We start from the raw sequence: 15,615 nt of genomic DNA on the forward strand, positions 1-15,615 counted from the left end.
CATAACTACGTCCTACTCCATTTTGCTTGTGCAGTCCAGAACAGGTCTTTTTGGAAATGCAGTTGTTCAGTGCAGACAACATCACAAGGACTGAGTTAGTGGCGTCTTCTGGTTTGTATTTACAACTATGCCACTGAGTCTCTCATGAATCACCATTTCCTGACTTACTCTCTCTAGTTGCAGATAAATAAGGTAGAGCCCGGAAGAAAATTCTCAGCAGACAAAAACAAGTAAGAAGCTGAATACAAGGTAAACTCAAACGAATCAGAGCAATAAGAATCTCCCAAATGAACCTGGCTTTTCACAGATGGGTTGCTAAACTACTGACAATGCATTACTGGTTTCTGCCAGGTTACCCACCTAGAACAAACATCTACAATGGGAAGATTTCATAGAATCATAGTCATACTATTTGGAAGGAACATCATGACGCCACTTATTCCAGTGTCTCACTCAAAGGGGGTCTGTGGCCCACCTGCGATCAGGTCAATCGCATGTTGGCAACAGACCCACTATGTCTAGCCTACTCCTGAAAACCTCCAAGCTCAAAAATTTTGCTGTCTTCCTGGGTAATTTGTTGTGGTGTTGTGCTATCCTCCTAATAAAAATATTTTCCTATGATTTCCTAAAAGTGGAAGATTTGATTTGTTACATTTACTTAGTTTTAATGAGCTAGATCCAGAAAAGGCTAGTAATACTGTAAGTGGGATGTAGGTGAACTTTAGCTACCTAAATGCCAAGTTATGCTTACTCTTGCAAGAGAACTAACAGTGAAAAGAAGGGAGCCATTATCTCCCTCCACAGTGCCTGCATTTAAAAGCCTATTTCAAATGAAGGTACAGACCTATTTTCCAGGACAAACGTAGAACTATGAATCCCACATGGAGGGAATATGTCTCACATCTTTAAACAAGAGGCTTAAGAAGCAAGATACCAAGACTCATTCTTTGCTTCAGTATTTCCTGGAATTATTTTAGGTTGTTCCATATTCAGGATGTTTTTACTGAGTCCTAAAATATGATTTGAGATCCCATTCCAATGGCCACCACACCTTAAAAGTTTATCAGCCTTTATTGGCTGTCAAGTAGTCACTTCACTGAGGTACAACCGAGGAAAACAAACTTCATATCAAATTCAGCTCAGCATTTTCTGTGGGAAGGCAATGGTGAAAAGGTATGCCAAGATTTTAATGAATATAATAAAAGTTTGAGTGATGATGCTAGGCATGCCTTCCACAGGGACAGGTCATGAAATTTAATTAAGAGTCATATGCTTTGAGATCCTTTGATACTAAGCACTGTGTAACTGCAAATTAGAATGATTTCTTTACAAAACATAATCAGTGAAATTAATTCCTGACTTAATTTTGGTATTCAAGGAATAAATTCTACTGAATGTAAACCTAAATAATTATTTCATTGGCATTAGAAGATAAGTAAACTTTCACTTGCAATCTTCATACAGTACTACAGTCTAAGTATCCTTGACAAGGACTGTACAAGAACAGTCACTCATAATTTTTACATGTTATTAACAGATTTTTTATCCTAAAATACCTGATAAATAAATTAGCATTGTCTTTAAATGATTTTTTTTCCATTTTGTAGTATCCTTTCCACAGTGTTCAAACAGTTGAGAAGGAATGTAGCACATGGATATCTATAAAGTGCATTGGATTTCATTAAGTAATCTTTAGTCTTGCTCCTAATTAAATTAGTTATAACTTTCTTATCATCTTAAATAGGTGTCCCTTATGTATTGTGAAACTGGGGAGGTAAGGGGAGGGTTGTATATTGGGTAAGAACTAGGACATATGAGTTTCAAATTTTCTTTTGAAAATTCTTAGCAGTTTACTTGGAATTTTGTTCAATTCTGTTCCTGTAAAATCTGTTTATCATGAAAGACAAATCTTTTTCTGATCAGCATAAGCAAGAATTTATTTGTTGTTTCTGTTAAGGTGAATATTTAAAGATATTCTGAGAGAATAAAAATACATGAGAACTACAAGCACAGGGAAAAAAAGTCACACTGAGCATGGTTTAAGAATATAGGAATTATAGGATCTTGAGTTAAGAATGTGTCTTTACCACAGGCAGTAACTACCTTTCTACTCTTTCCCATTCTCCCCTCCTTCCAGCTCCACAAGTGCCAACTGCGTTCTCAATCAGATACTGCTCATCTAATGCATATCTCAGTAAACTCTGATCATTCTGATTCTATGATTCTAAGATTAGTTTTTAAATTCCCTGTTTCTACTGCAAATCTGGAAATGGACTTGTCCATCTGAAAGTCTGTCACACTCTTACAGCTATACAGGATTGTCTAATAAAAACATAACTTCTGCCTACAAATATTGTTCTGGGATTCTCCTAAGTATCTGTAGTGGTGCAAATGTATGCGCTTTCATATTCAGCAAATGCACAAGAACATCCTTGGTTTTGGCAAACACCACTTCACGACTCCATGTATCACTTTAACTTAATAAAGTAATCATAGAAAAAAGAAATCTACCAGAAACCTTTAAAATGTTATGTTGAAGCCAGGACCAACTGTGTAAATCCCTTCTTCAACAGGAACCTTGAGACTCCTTCTTCCCGCATAGCGTAGAGTAAGGGAAGCAGATTACATTTTTTTTTCTGTACTTAATCATTTGTAAGAGTTACTTATATGCAGTAGATATTAATTAAGTAAATCTTAACTGTTATTCAACACTGGTGAGCAATTGTTGACTTAATTTCATGCTGTTGTTAATTCATCAATTCATTGATTGGACTTCAGTTGTCTTAGTCTGGAGGACGGCATTATTCAAATGTAGTTAGTTTAATTACAGTAATAGAATTTTAATCTGATTCAGATAGATTTTGATTTTTTTATTATTTAGCTATTAAACCCATAAAAAGGAAAAGAGTTTTTGTGGAGTTTTTTAAACTCCAAATTGTAATAAGGATGACCAAACCAAGAAATAAAAAAAAAATGAAACTAGGCAATAATTCTTTACTCCTTTTTTTTTTGTTTCAAAGCTTCCATACTCACATGCCAGAAATGGAAAACTATATCCTTAGATATAGAAATAATATCTAACTAATCAAGAATTAATATAAAATCATCTTATCAACTACTTGAGTTAAAAAAAACAACACTCTAGAACATGTAAATATCTGTGCATTCAATGCAACTGATTTCTTCTGGTTAAGAGTTAAAAGTTTAATGGAAGTTATCGTCTAACCTATATTAGCAGAGAGAAATAAGAACTTTCACATAGCATTTTATTCTGTGCTATGAAAGTCGTCTACTATAGGCAAAAGTCTCTGTTCTAACATGAATCCTTGTCTCCATTAGCTACCAAGGGAGGGCACGTAATGAGTTCAGACTAGCCATTTAACTTTTTTCGGAAGTTGGGCAATGTGAAGTCTGTGCCTAATATACATAATTCCCTAGGACTTTGTGCATTCATGGAAGCTGGTTTGAAATCTTAGAAAAGCAAGCTCTTTCATAAGTTTTCACTAGTATTTATAGTTTTAACCCCAGATCAAAATCTTCTTAAATAATTAAATTAAAAGCCTATTTCTACTCACTTACATATTACGACAAATGTAAGGCACTTTAAAAGCAGTCGCCAAGTAGCATGAGGAATATTAAGGTACCAGTTCAGTGGGAACTGAGACCTGACTGAAACCAGAGGAACTTGATCCTTGAGCTAAGCTTCTGATTAAGACGACTGCCACATGCATACAGCGAAAACTTTTTCCGCTGGTCTTTTCCACATTGCAGAGAAGCCTCGAACTATCAGCAAATGGAACAAATCACATTTCACCATGGTGGGCCTGGGTTGCAATAAACAAAAGGACTCTCAGAAGTCTAATTCACCGCAGTTGCTGTGTGACCTGCCCAGGACTGGAGTTTCATGGTTTCCACTTAACGGGTTTTGAAATGAGCAACAAAATGCAAGCCTAACTGCTCATCTGGAATCAGCAGAAACTGCAAAACAGAATAAAAAGTTACTTGGATTTTTCTTTAAACCTTGGATTCAGACAAAGGTTCAGGTACTTTCACCTGGACTGCTTTATCTGCAAGTAAATGAAAAACGATTAGTAGTCAAACTGTTCTTGATATTCTATAAATAACTCCTACTCAGAGGTGGTTTCATTGAAAAAAAAAGTAACTTACATTATTCCTTTCCTAGTAAGAAAATGTCTTCTTAACAAAAAATCCTGAGCAGAGCTTTTGCTATGTGCAAATACTAACGTGCTTTTACACTGGTTTGTGAAGGATTATGGTTACCTATTGAACTAATGGGGGGAAAAAATCAAATGCAAATTGGTAGAAATCACTGAAACTTCTGTAATATATAAAGAGCAAACAAAGCTATAGTATGTGCTAGTTATAAGGAATATTAACTGTGTTCTTGTGTTGATAGAAGTATAACTAATACATTAACTTACAAGCTAGACTACAAATTCATGGCAACTGCGATTACAGTCAGGAGCAGCAACAGAGCAGTATTTCACTATCTGACAGTTTCTGCTAATATACACTTTGCATTTAAATACTGTTGCTACTCGCCTGCCTGTTCTTCCCTCCCTGTCAGGATGCAGGTAACTTCTCCTGACAACCAACAGTGATGATAAAGGCTGTGGCCCACAGCAAGTCGTCTTAAGAAAGCTCTTCCAATCATTGAGCTGAGATGCTCAGACCAGCTCAGACTACGATCTCTCTTCATTTAGCAGCTCCAATCCATTTCTTTCCTGCAGGCACGTAGCAGAGAGCAGCTGCTTTCTTCATCTTCAGCTGGATTGTATTTAATCTGTCACTGATGCATCCATCTAGATAGCAGAATTCCTTCCTACGTCCCAGGCCATCTTTGCATTGGTAGATCTTACTAGGAGAAATCACAGGGATGGACTGTGTTTTACCTTTTAATAAGTCTTGAAAGCAATCAGATGGCTGAAGGTGGAGAACTAATTTTATATATTTGTCAGATAATGCAAATCTTTTGTCCAGCATGTAGATCACTAGAAGACCTATATTTTTAACAGCTTTCACAGTGCTGATGAGACTTCTGTTAAATTCTTGGTAAAACTATTAATTTGGAAAAGATCATCAGCGACAGGGAATATTTAGAAATTCTGGAATATTCCTGCGAGGGAGAGTAGGATTACTTAGTAACCATGAACATTTTAAAATAGAGGGAGGAGATTAGATATTAGGAGAAATATTAGATATTAGCACTGGAACAGGTTGCCCAGAGAGGTGATGGATGCCCCATCCCTTGAAACATTCAAGGCCAGGCTGGATGAGGCTCTGAGCAACCTGATCTGGTTGGAGATGTCCCTACTCTTTGCAGGGGGGTTGGACTAGATGACCTTTGAAGGTCCCTTCGAACCCTAACCATTCTATGATTCCATGAAATAAAAAGAACAGTATCTTAAAGAAAATAGCACCACTAGAGTAAAAAATAAACTATAAACCAACTACTAAATAAATAAATAGATATGCATGTATATTCATATATGTAAAATAAATAAAACTTTTTAAAGGCATAAATATGCAACCTGTGCAGCTAATTGCAATATATATTTTCCCTCTGATGGACGGACTGTCAAGTCTTTGGTGAACGGGTGTGCAATTGAAGACATAATTTGCCCCTGAGGGTAATAGCTGTTTTATGATGACAGAATCAGGCAGTGCTCTGATTAGACATATTTCAAATTGGCCATGTTTGTGCCCATTAACAGCTGGAGGAAGAAGGGAGTCCTAATTAGCAAGAGTGTTGGAGATTTTTAAAAATAAATGTTGGAAAACTTAGTGACTGACTAAACAAATTGGGAATTAACATCATGTTGTGTTCTGCTGCTGTCTACTTGTGAATAAGGCATGTCATGGGAAAGATATTAAAAGAGCTCTATAGAAGAGCTGACATTTGGAGCGTGATTAAGTAACTAGAGCTTTTTTTTTTTTTTTCACTTCCCCATTGCCTTCACCAGCTCCCACGAGATTTGATCCCAAATACTGGGATTATCACAGAACCATGTAAAACTATATCAGATGAACTTTGTCTTGAGTGTCAGGAACCTTCAAGATATGGATCTTGGAAAGTTGCCTCTAACAGCTGCTGAAATTACACGAGAAATGATTTCCCATGAGATTTTAGCAGCATCCAAGTTGTGATACTTCTTCCTGCCTGGAATTCAGCTCAGAAAAAAAAACCACAGTAGCTGTGGGATGGATCAGCAGACAAAAATGCAACTTCTTCACCCACAGTTCAAGTCCAAAAATAGCTCACCCTAGACTACTAGGTACCCAAAATAGATGAAGACAAATAGGACTTTAAAAAGACAGAGAAAAAACCGATAAAACATTTATAAAAATTTGTCTTCCTGTTGCCATTCACTTCTCTATTACATTTTCTCCCAATTACATTGTAAAAAAAAGGGCTCTGAAACTCTGTCTTGTACATATAACTTTAGCAAAGAAGTTAGAGTTAGAATGTTTCCCTAACAGCACTCTAATTAGATTCTTGATTACCTGCAAGTGTCCTGCTATAGGAGATACTCAGGCTTGACTGGTGATCTAAGCGTTAAGACCTACCAGTTTAGAGTTAGAAAGTTTCTTTCATACTGGTTGAAGGCTGGATGAACAGCAGAGGAGGCTAACCAAGAATAAATGAAAATTCCCTTCTTTGGAATTTAAAAAAATATAACAACATAAACATCTATTAGCTATTATCTACACATAATTATAATTCTTCACTGCAGACAAGGCAGCTTTTCTGCCATCCTATGATCACAGGAAGAGTAGCTGAAGTCTGACTTTTCACATGGCCGACGGGCAGGTGGAGGAGCCCCAGTCACCTCCTCAGACACTGGACAGCCATCACCGTGGAAAAGTTCACTGCCTACAGAGGTGTGGCATCATTATGGGATGCAGGGGAACAGCATCTGTGGATTGTACACGAGTTATAATCAATCTGTTGAATACTTCACAATTTAACATCAGATCTAGGGCATCTTCATTAAAAATGGCTCCTAACAGCTTGAATTTATTCTTGTGTTCTCTCCCTGTAATTTGCTAAGCAGCTCACTCTGTTACTAACCCTCATCATTTTGTCTCAGAGGTTCTGCAGTCTGGTTTTTTATTTGAACTGAGCTAAAAGAGCTACACAATTACAGCAGAAGCTCAGTTTTTTGTTAAAAATATATGAGGCAAGCCTCACTCTTCAAGCCTGAAAATACAAATGAAGAAGTTACAGAACTCAGAAAATAAAAGAAAGTCCTGAGGTTATTTATTACCTTCTGAAAACTTAGCACTTTGAAGTCACCCATGTGCTTGGCATACTTGGGACTGGTTGTACTGTATCCATCTCTTCACTTCAATCATCAAACCTATTCTGAGCATCTGGACACTTTTTCCCCTAAATTACCAGGAGCTTGTAACCGCTGTCCTGCTAAGAATTGATTCCTCAGTGAAAATCTGCAGTTCTCTATAATGAAAATACAACACTGGAATTGGTGGAACGAAATTGCAAAGGTTCTAAACCAATTATTTAACACTCTTATTCTTTGTGATTGATAGTCTATTTACTTAATTAAATCGGCCTGCAGTCTTTAGCTCATTTAACCTTATTCTGACACACTGTAGTGACAACTTCCACTGCTTCCTCAAAGTAATAACCTTACAGATTTTGCTATTCAAACAGCAGTGCTCTGTCTCACATGGATTTTCGTGTGGGATTCATTCCTGCCGTTAAGGCTTTGCAGAAATGGGCTACCAAGGAATGCTCATTGGAGCTGTGAGCCTTTTAAACAGCTGCATTTAGGCTATCCTAAGGAAAGACTCCCTGGGATAATCAGAACTGTTTCCACATGGTATTTATGACACAGGACCAGGCAAGGAGAGATTTTCAAATGCACTGAAGACCAACCAGGGGCCTAGAACTTTAGACACAGTTAGAAGTCAGCCAGACACAGCAGCCATTGAACATCCTCTGCAGTCCTATCTTAAATTGTCTTCTAATTTTCCACTTCAGAAGTTCAAAGTATGGCAAAAGTCTGTTTCCTAGTGAGTCAAACTTTAGGTTCAACTGAAGCAACTTTTTTATTATTCTCCAGATGGAAATATTTGTCATTGTTTACTCCTAAAAATAGATCCACCCACCAGTCTCTCTGGGAACAAGTACATAGAATGAATACACAAAAATGATTAACGCAATGAACTGCAGCATAAAAGGAGGTGTGTCGTCCGACTGACTCCTCAAGCCAGAGGTGAAGCGTGCGAATGGGAGAAACTGAAAACTAAAGACTAATCCTCAGAGTGAAGTGGGAATTGAAATGTTACCGAACTTCTGGTTTAGGTACCACAAAGAAGGACAGATGAGTTTTCCACCCTGATGTATGAGGGTAAGCACAAACTGAGCCATGAAAGTTCCCTGACACTGAGAATTGAACCTAAAAATTAAGAAGCCAGACTTGCAGTTCAGATTTTAAGGAATGTCTCCCTTTATATGTCCTTGTATGTTTTGTAAAACAAAAAGAACCTCCAGAGTTAAGGAAGAGTCTTTTTGCCAAGATCGATGGTAAATACATAAGTTTGTCATGAACATATATCACAAACTACTTGAGTCTGGTATGTCCTAAAGTCTGAAGAATAATCTAAAATCCATTATCTTCTCCCAAATGAGGCACAGAAGCCGAGTGAATTTCCACCGTAGCTCACCTAGGGCTGGTGGCCTTGCATGACAGATCTGCTGCATTCCTGCTGTTTTCAATGTGCAATGCTCCCTTCGTCGAGGTGTCATCCCCCAGAGCAGAAACCATATTATTTATAACAACCATTGGTGTCAGAATTATACCACTGTCCAGAGGCACCAGCGGGAGAGGAATCAAGAAGAAAATATAGCATTTGACAAATAAGAATAAAGGAGTTAAATCTTGAGCTACATCAAAAGCCTGAATGGAAAGCAAAGATAGACTGCAGCAGCCGCAGCCATGGCAGCTGCTGGGAGGCACTGAGCAACTCCAAATATCATTAGGTGTACTTAAATGAAACGGACAAATCAAAAACTTAAAAGAGACTAAGCTTTAGACCTTCTTAATGCCCCACTGGCCCACATTATGTGGGGTAAAGCTTCTTGTAAGAATGACTGTAATGAGCTTCACTCTTCAGCAAGCCATATGTGCTGTTTCAGCAAGTCAGAGCAAGGCGTAGCAGGGGCAAGTTCAGTTGTTTTCCCTCCATTTAGCTTGTAGAGAAAGCTGGGAACCATTGTTTTAATTACCTACGTGACATCTCTGACTGAGCTATCAGGTAACTCAGCTCTTCCTTGTTCTCATTACTGTAAAATATCGGTGGGTTAATGGACAGTTATTGCTGACATCAGCACAAAAAGCTGTACTTGGCTATTCCCCAAGAGCCCTGCAGAGTCTGAACCTCTATGAATATGTATGTTGTGGTTTCTGTTCCTCCTTACGCATCACTGAGAGAAGCCCCGGAGGACCCTGTAACTGGAAGGTAATGAACTTGTCACTCATACTTGTAAGACTTACTGACAGCAGGGGATATTGCAGAAAGCACAGCCCGAGCTGCTGAGTTTCGGTCCCCACGGAGGCACCTCCAGAAGGAGAGAGTCTGGCTCAGCTCTGTCTGCGTGGTTTGCAGCCAGGAAGGCACTTTTCCTTAACCTGAACACAGTCAATGTGAAACTGAGACGCGATAAAGCTGAGGCTCGATATGAAACACAGACATCAGGATGAGGTGTCTGTGTGAGATGTTTGCCCAACAGAGCCACGCACTCTGTTACAGAAAGCGGAGAAGTAATTGGCACAGTCAAGGGGCCTCAAAGCACTTCAGCACATCATTTCCAAATTTCGTCAGAGAAAAGTACCAAGTGTAAGCAAGGGCATCATGTTTGTGAGAGCTTTGCTGGCGTAATCTAGTGACAACCTCTGTAGCTCAGCTATTGCCGTGCAGTATAAATGCAGAGGCGCCTCCACAGAGCCAGTTTAAGGCCACAGTGACAAACAAACCTTGATGAAACAGGATAGCTGTAAAAGGGACAGATAACCTGTTCGCCAGACCAGCAGCCAACTCAAAACCCTGCTCACGCCAGCACATACGCAGTTCAGGGTCATTCTCACCCTTCCCACAGTCAAGGCAGTCATGTCCATGCTAACAAATCACCTCATTTGCGCAGACACGAGTCAATTTGTTACCCCAGGTGCCCTGAAAAAGTTGTAAACCTGAGTGACATTTAAACTATTGGCTTCTGTTCAGTTCGCGGCTCCAAGGGTGCCAATTAAAAGGACAGCAACGCATTTAAAAAATGTTGGTTTAGGCTGGTTGCAGTGAGAATTTGCTATCAGTTATTAAAGCTTTCCAAATGGCTGCTGGAATGATTCGCCAACAAAATGCCAGAAGCTTCTTGAAATTACCAAGTAAGTCCTAGATGACCAGGACTTTAACATCATACACAGATATATTTTTGTACCTGTCTTTTGGGGTTTCCTTTGTATTTAAATTTAGATTCCATTATATCTTTGTATACATTTTAACGGCTACGTAGATTTTGTAACAGCTTTCTCAGGCTGATGAGTCAGAGGTTAAAGACACAGATTTGCTCCAAACAACCATACTGTAATACAACACAGACATGAAAAAGACCTATTAGTTACCCTGCTCTGTTTTCCTGGCCACTATGAAATTGTTCCCAAAAGTGTATTTTGCAATACTTTGCCCAGACTTCTTTTATTTGACCGAAGAGCTGAGCAGCTGACCACTGCTTCTCTTGGGACATTTTACCACAGTTTAATGAACTTCACATTTAGGAAGTATTTTTTTCCAGACATTCAGTCTTGTAGGTTTTCTTTCCTTTTTTATGATTCCTTTTTATAACTTACCTCCCATAACTAACTGAAAAGTTTACCTAAATCATACTCTTACTAAATGTGAAAAGCATTCCCAACTGGAGCAAAAGCATGTTTCCTCCTGCCACAAACTTGCCAAAAATTACATTTTGCTTTTCAGTACTGGCCTATATAAAAGATAAGAATCTACTGTTACTAGCAATTTTTGAGCAATTATTTTGGCTGAGAGTGCATAAGTTTTTCAGATATATCTGAGGACCAGAAACTCAAAAAAACCCCTCAGGCACCTCACGTAGCCTTTAGGGAGAATGCACTCAGGAAAATCCTAAATGGAAATCCTGAAAGCTTCTGGCTCAGCTGCTGTGTAAATCTAAAGCCATAGTCTTCACAGCATACCTCTTCGAGCCTAAAATGTATCTTCCTGCCTGAGAAAATCTTAAAGTAGATCTGTCAATTTAACTTGAGGTCTGATTTTTCTCAAAATTGAAGGGTGTTTGGATGTAGGATTTTAGTTCATATGTGTCTGTAAAGCTAGAGAAAAGTTTCATACTTTGTCTACGGTTTCAGTAAGGAAGTCTCTGTATTTCCTAAACTCTCACCTACAGTAGGTCTGTCACTTCAGACCTGGAACTCTAGAAATGGCAGGTAAGGGCAGGAGTGAGTGGGGACAATCACTTCCACTTTGGCAAAATTTATTGTGTGATATTCTCCAGCAGAGTACACGTATTAAACTAACAGTGCAGGAAAAAAATATAAGAATATATAGGAATTCATATATATATATATATATGCAAAAAGCCAAACCAAACAAAAATAACACTGATGCCAAGGAAAGTGAAGTAAAAGAAAAAAACCACAACAGCCTTAGTGTTAGGTTGCTCTAGACTACTCATAACTGCAGATGCTGCTGCCCATCCTTTGTGTGCGCATCCTGATTAGAGATTTACTTAGTCCCAGATCAAGCACCATATTTTTCCTCAAGCTTTTCCTTTACAAATGTTCTTGGAAAGCCATGTCCTGACAGACTAGAACTGCAAGATTACATTCAGCTTGAGCTAAAATTCAGATACTTTAAAAAGGTGGGCATTATTCAGCAGTTTCTCTTTGAAACTTGTACTTCCCTTGTTATTTTTATTTTACTCACTTTTCTCCCTGTGTCACTGTGATAATACTCCCTTGGTATTTTTTTCATCCTTTTTCCAAATGTGGATCTTACTTTCCCTTCAGCCCACATTGACTTGTCTGTAATTGATCATTTAGTAGCACAATGTACAAAGTGGCTCCTGAGCTGTGTTTAATCATTGCAGACATTTATCCTGGTAGAGAAGTTAAAGTAAGTTTAACTCATTTGTGCTTTTAGGAAAAGATTGTTTGCATCTAAAGGATTTATACAATACTTCCCAGGGGTGCTTTTCTACAACAGTGTAATTTTTACATTATGTCTTTGCAAACAGATACCATAAGGCACACGATTAAATTATATTTCTCTGGTGCACTAAGGACCCACAATACTTTGTATTCATAATGGTGTTCAGATTGCTTTGATTTTTTTTTCTTTCATTAGAAATGGGATTTAAGCATGGGGTTTCCACACAGGACCACACCTGAGTCTTGTGGAAGAGCCGTAGCAAAACTGGTGGCAACTGGATTCAGATAAATACTGATGCAGAAATCACAGCTGCGGAAATATCCTGAAACCGGAGTCTGTTGGGCTGCGCAATGCAGAACTGTGTGCTGGACTGTCCCTGTCCGCACAGCAGCCTGGGGTAAGCAGGGGGAGAGACAGAGTCGTGGGTTTGTACACGAACATCTCTTGAAACTGATCCCAAAGCATCAGTATCAAAGGCATCACCCCTGTTTGCAGGCTGCATTTGCAGATACGGCTCTTCACCTGGGCTGTGCTGGAGGGAAGCTCGGAGTCCCCTGCAGAGATGATTTCTCTGCAGAAAAGGAGCAGAGCAGCAGTCACTGAGGGTTTGTCCCACAGTGTACAGCAGAAAACACATTCATCCTCAAGAACACTTTTTTCCTAGCTTGCTGTCTGTCTGAGACAAACTACAGTGTCCTTAAGAATCGTTAACCTCTGACAGAAAGGAGAAAGGTTGCACAGTAAGCTCTTCTTTTTTATTTTTATTAGACTTACTCATAGATGGAGAAAACAGATGTCTGTATGTGGTATCAAGTCCTGTGTGCCTGGAAGCTTAGCTGTATTTTTAGCTGCATCTAGTAGGTCTGATAACAGCTATAAGCACTCTCCCCAGATCTTGCACTGTTTACATCCTTAGACCTTCACAGCTATAGCACTGCCAGTACATTAACAACATTATCATTGTCATTGCCAGATCACAGCTGAGGTAGCTGAAAAATAAGTTCCACATGGATCTCACAAGCACTGTGAAGATTGTCACTGCTCCTAATCGTGTTATATGTGAAACAACTGGAAAGGGCAAGAAATTGTACTAATCCCATGGCCAGTGTGCCACCTTCGATTACTGAAGATGTATGTCATTAAAAGTGAATCAGCTATGTAGGTAGGCAGATGAAGAAAAAATTCACAGTGCTAAATAGATTGGCTCTTTCTGCCTCTTCTGATAGCGATGTTTAATGGAAAATCCCCACGTAGCTCAGCTGGCCCTGCATGCATAGTTTCTGAGTACCATCTGGTACTGGAGGAACAGGGACGGTGGCACGGGAAGGGGTCAGTGACTTCTACTCAGCTCTGCTCCCCTCAGGACTGCCTGCCCTGAGCTTACCTGCCTGACAGCACTGCAGAGTTTCCTACAGGCTCACTTGATCCACCCTGTCCCGTTGTGGGTATTAAATGCTGGGTGAAGAGGTTAATTCGGGACATGAGTTGTAGCCCACTTTGATACTACCCACATCTCCTTCTGCAGGTCACCCTGTGACGAGGATGCTGAAAGAGTCGTCTTTGTCAGCAAATGCTTATTTTGAAAATGTCCATGTCAGTGCAAAGCATTGCTTAATTCCTCCTTTTGAAAGGGAAAAGTATTTAGAGCAAAGTTGAAGTGCAATAAAAATCCTTTGCAGATGGAAACTGCCTCTTTTATCAGCTGTCCTCAGCTCAGCTCAGCTCTGCCTCAGGGGCTGTCAGCAGCTCCCAGCAAAGTAATGCTGTACCTCGGGGGAAGTCCAAGGGAAGTTGACTTACATAGAAGACAATGCAGGGGATTTTTCTTGTTAAGCAAAACATGTCCTCTTTAATGAGCACCCACTGATGCAGAGTGAAGATGTAGATGAAGGGCCACCTCACAGCTTGGCATGCAGACTCTGGAGTGGAGAAAGGTGGAGAAGATCTGCAAGTCATAGAATCATAGAATCAGTTGGAGTTGGAAGTGACCTTTAAAGGTCATCTAGTCCAACCCCCCTGCAAGGAGCAGGGACATCTCCAACCAGATCAGGTTGCTCAGAACCCCGTCCAACCTGGCCTGGAATGTTTCCAGGGAAGTCCTGTGCCATCCCTGTCTCTCTCAGCTGAGGAAATATTTGGGCCTTAAAACAATGACTTTGATGTGGCCTTTTTGCAGTTCTGTGCATCCATCTGTCCCATTGCCTTTTGAGCAATCAAGGATTGCCACCTCTTCATGTTACTTTTGCAGGTATTTTACAGAGGAAATGTAAGTCCATTGTGACAGAGCAGCTTGGCAGCAGGCATGAGGAATGTGATTTGTGCCTCTTTTTTTTTTTTCCTAAAATGTTCACAGATAGCAAATATTTTTATAGGTTAATCACTTTCACCTTTTCTTAACATATGCAAACAGAGCTGCCCAGAGGAATGTTTCGGCACGTGCACTAGACCCTGATTTGTCTTCCCTAAGAACCACTAACATTTTGGGAAGATGCTGCAGCTGACCTTCAACTTGGTCCGTTAATACATAAGTTCATGGCCAAGTACATTAAATTATTTATTGTCCCTTTTGTCCCTCAGTTGCCTTTTTAGTGGAACATTATGCCCTGTTTTACCTTGATGCTGCCCACAGTGAACATGTAACTTCAACAGATTGCCGAGGAATCTCACAGAGTGGTTCCTGTTTGCCAAAATAAATCCCATACCTCTGAACAATACACAGCCAGAAAACATGAGGGTTTCTCATTGACTTACAAAGAAAGATTTGTGAAAGCTTAAATCCTCCCAAAATCTTGCATTTGGACATGTTTTGGAGCATGGACCTCCACTTTTGCTCTATCTTGTTTTCCCAACATGCTTTCCATGGATTTTTACTAAGAATGGGGCACAGAGGCACATCTCTGTAGTCTTCCAGAGCTACAGCAGACACATTTGGTTTTACTGATTCAGAAATTCTAACTTTTACAGCTTCTTCAGAAGTACTTGAGCCTGAGGTAGAAAAGTGAAAAAAAAACCCAAAAACCTAAAAACCGGAGGCCAGCCTGAAAATCAATATTTCCTGGCAACTAACCAGCAGTATACATTCATTCATTCTTCCTCTGATACAGAGTCAGTAGCTGACACCATTTATTTTGCCTGCTTAGTTCCTATGTCCTCCATTTCAGAGAATAATCGCAGCGAGCAGTGCCTCCAGTACACTTCTTTGTATAGTGCAATGAAGTCTCCAGAGGCAAAATGTAATATGAATGCAACTTGATTATTAAAAAATGTTATCTGGATTTCTTCTCCATTAAGCACTAACAGAAACCTGTCTCACTTCTGGGAAACATTTATCTACACAGGCTTCAACTCATAATAAAACTGATCCTGTACTCTTCACTAAGGCAGAAG

Source organism: Chlamydotis macqueenii, chromosome 1, assembly GCF_036417535.1.
Source record: "Chlamydotis macqueenii isolate bChlMac1 chromosome 1, bChlMac1.mat, whole genome shotgun sequence".
In the NCBI taxonomy this organism is placed as follows: Eukaryota; Metazoa; Chordata; class Aves; order Otidiformes; family Otididae; genus Chlamydotis; species Chlamydotis macqueenii.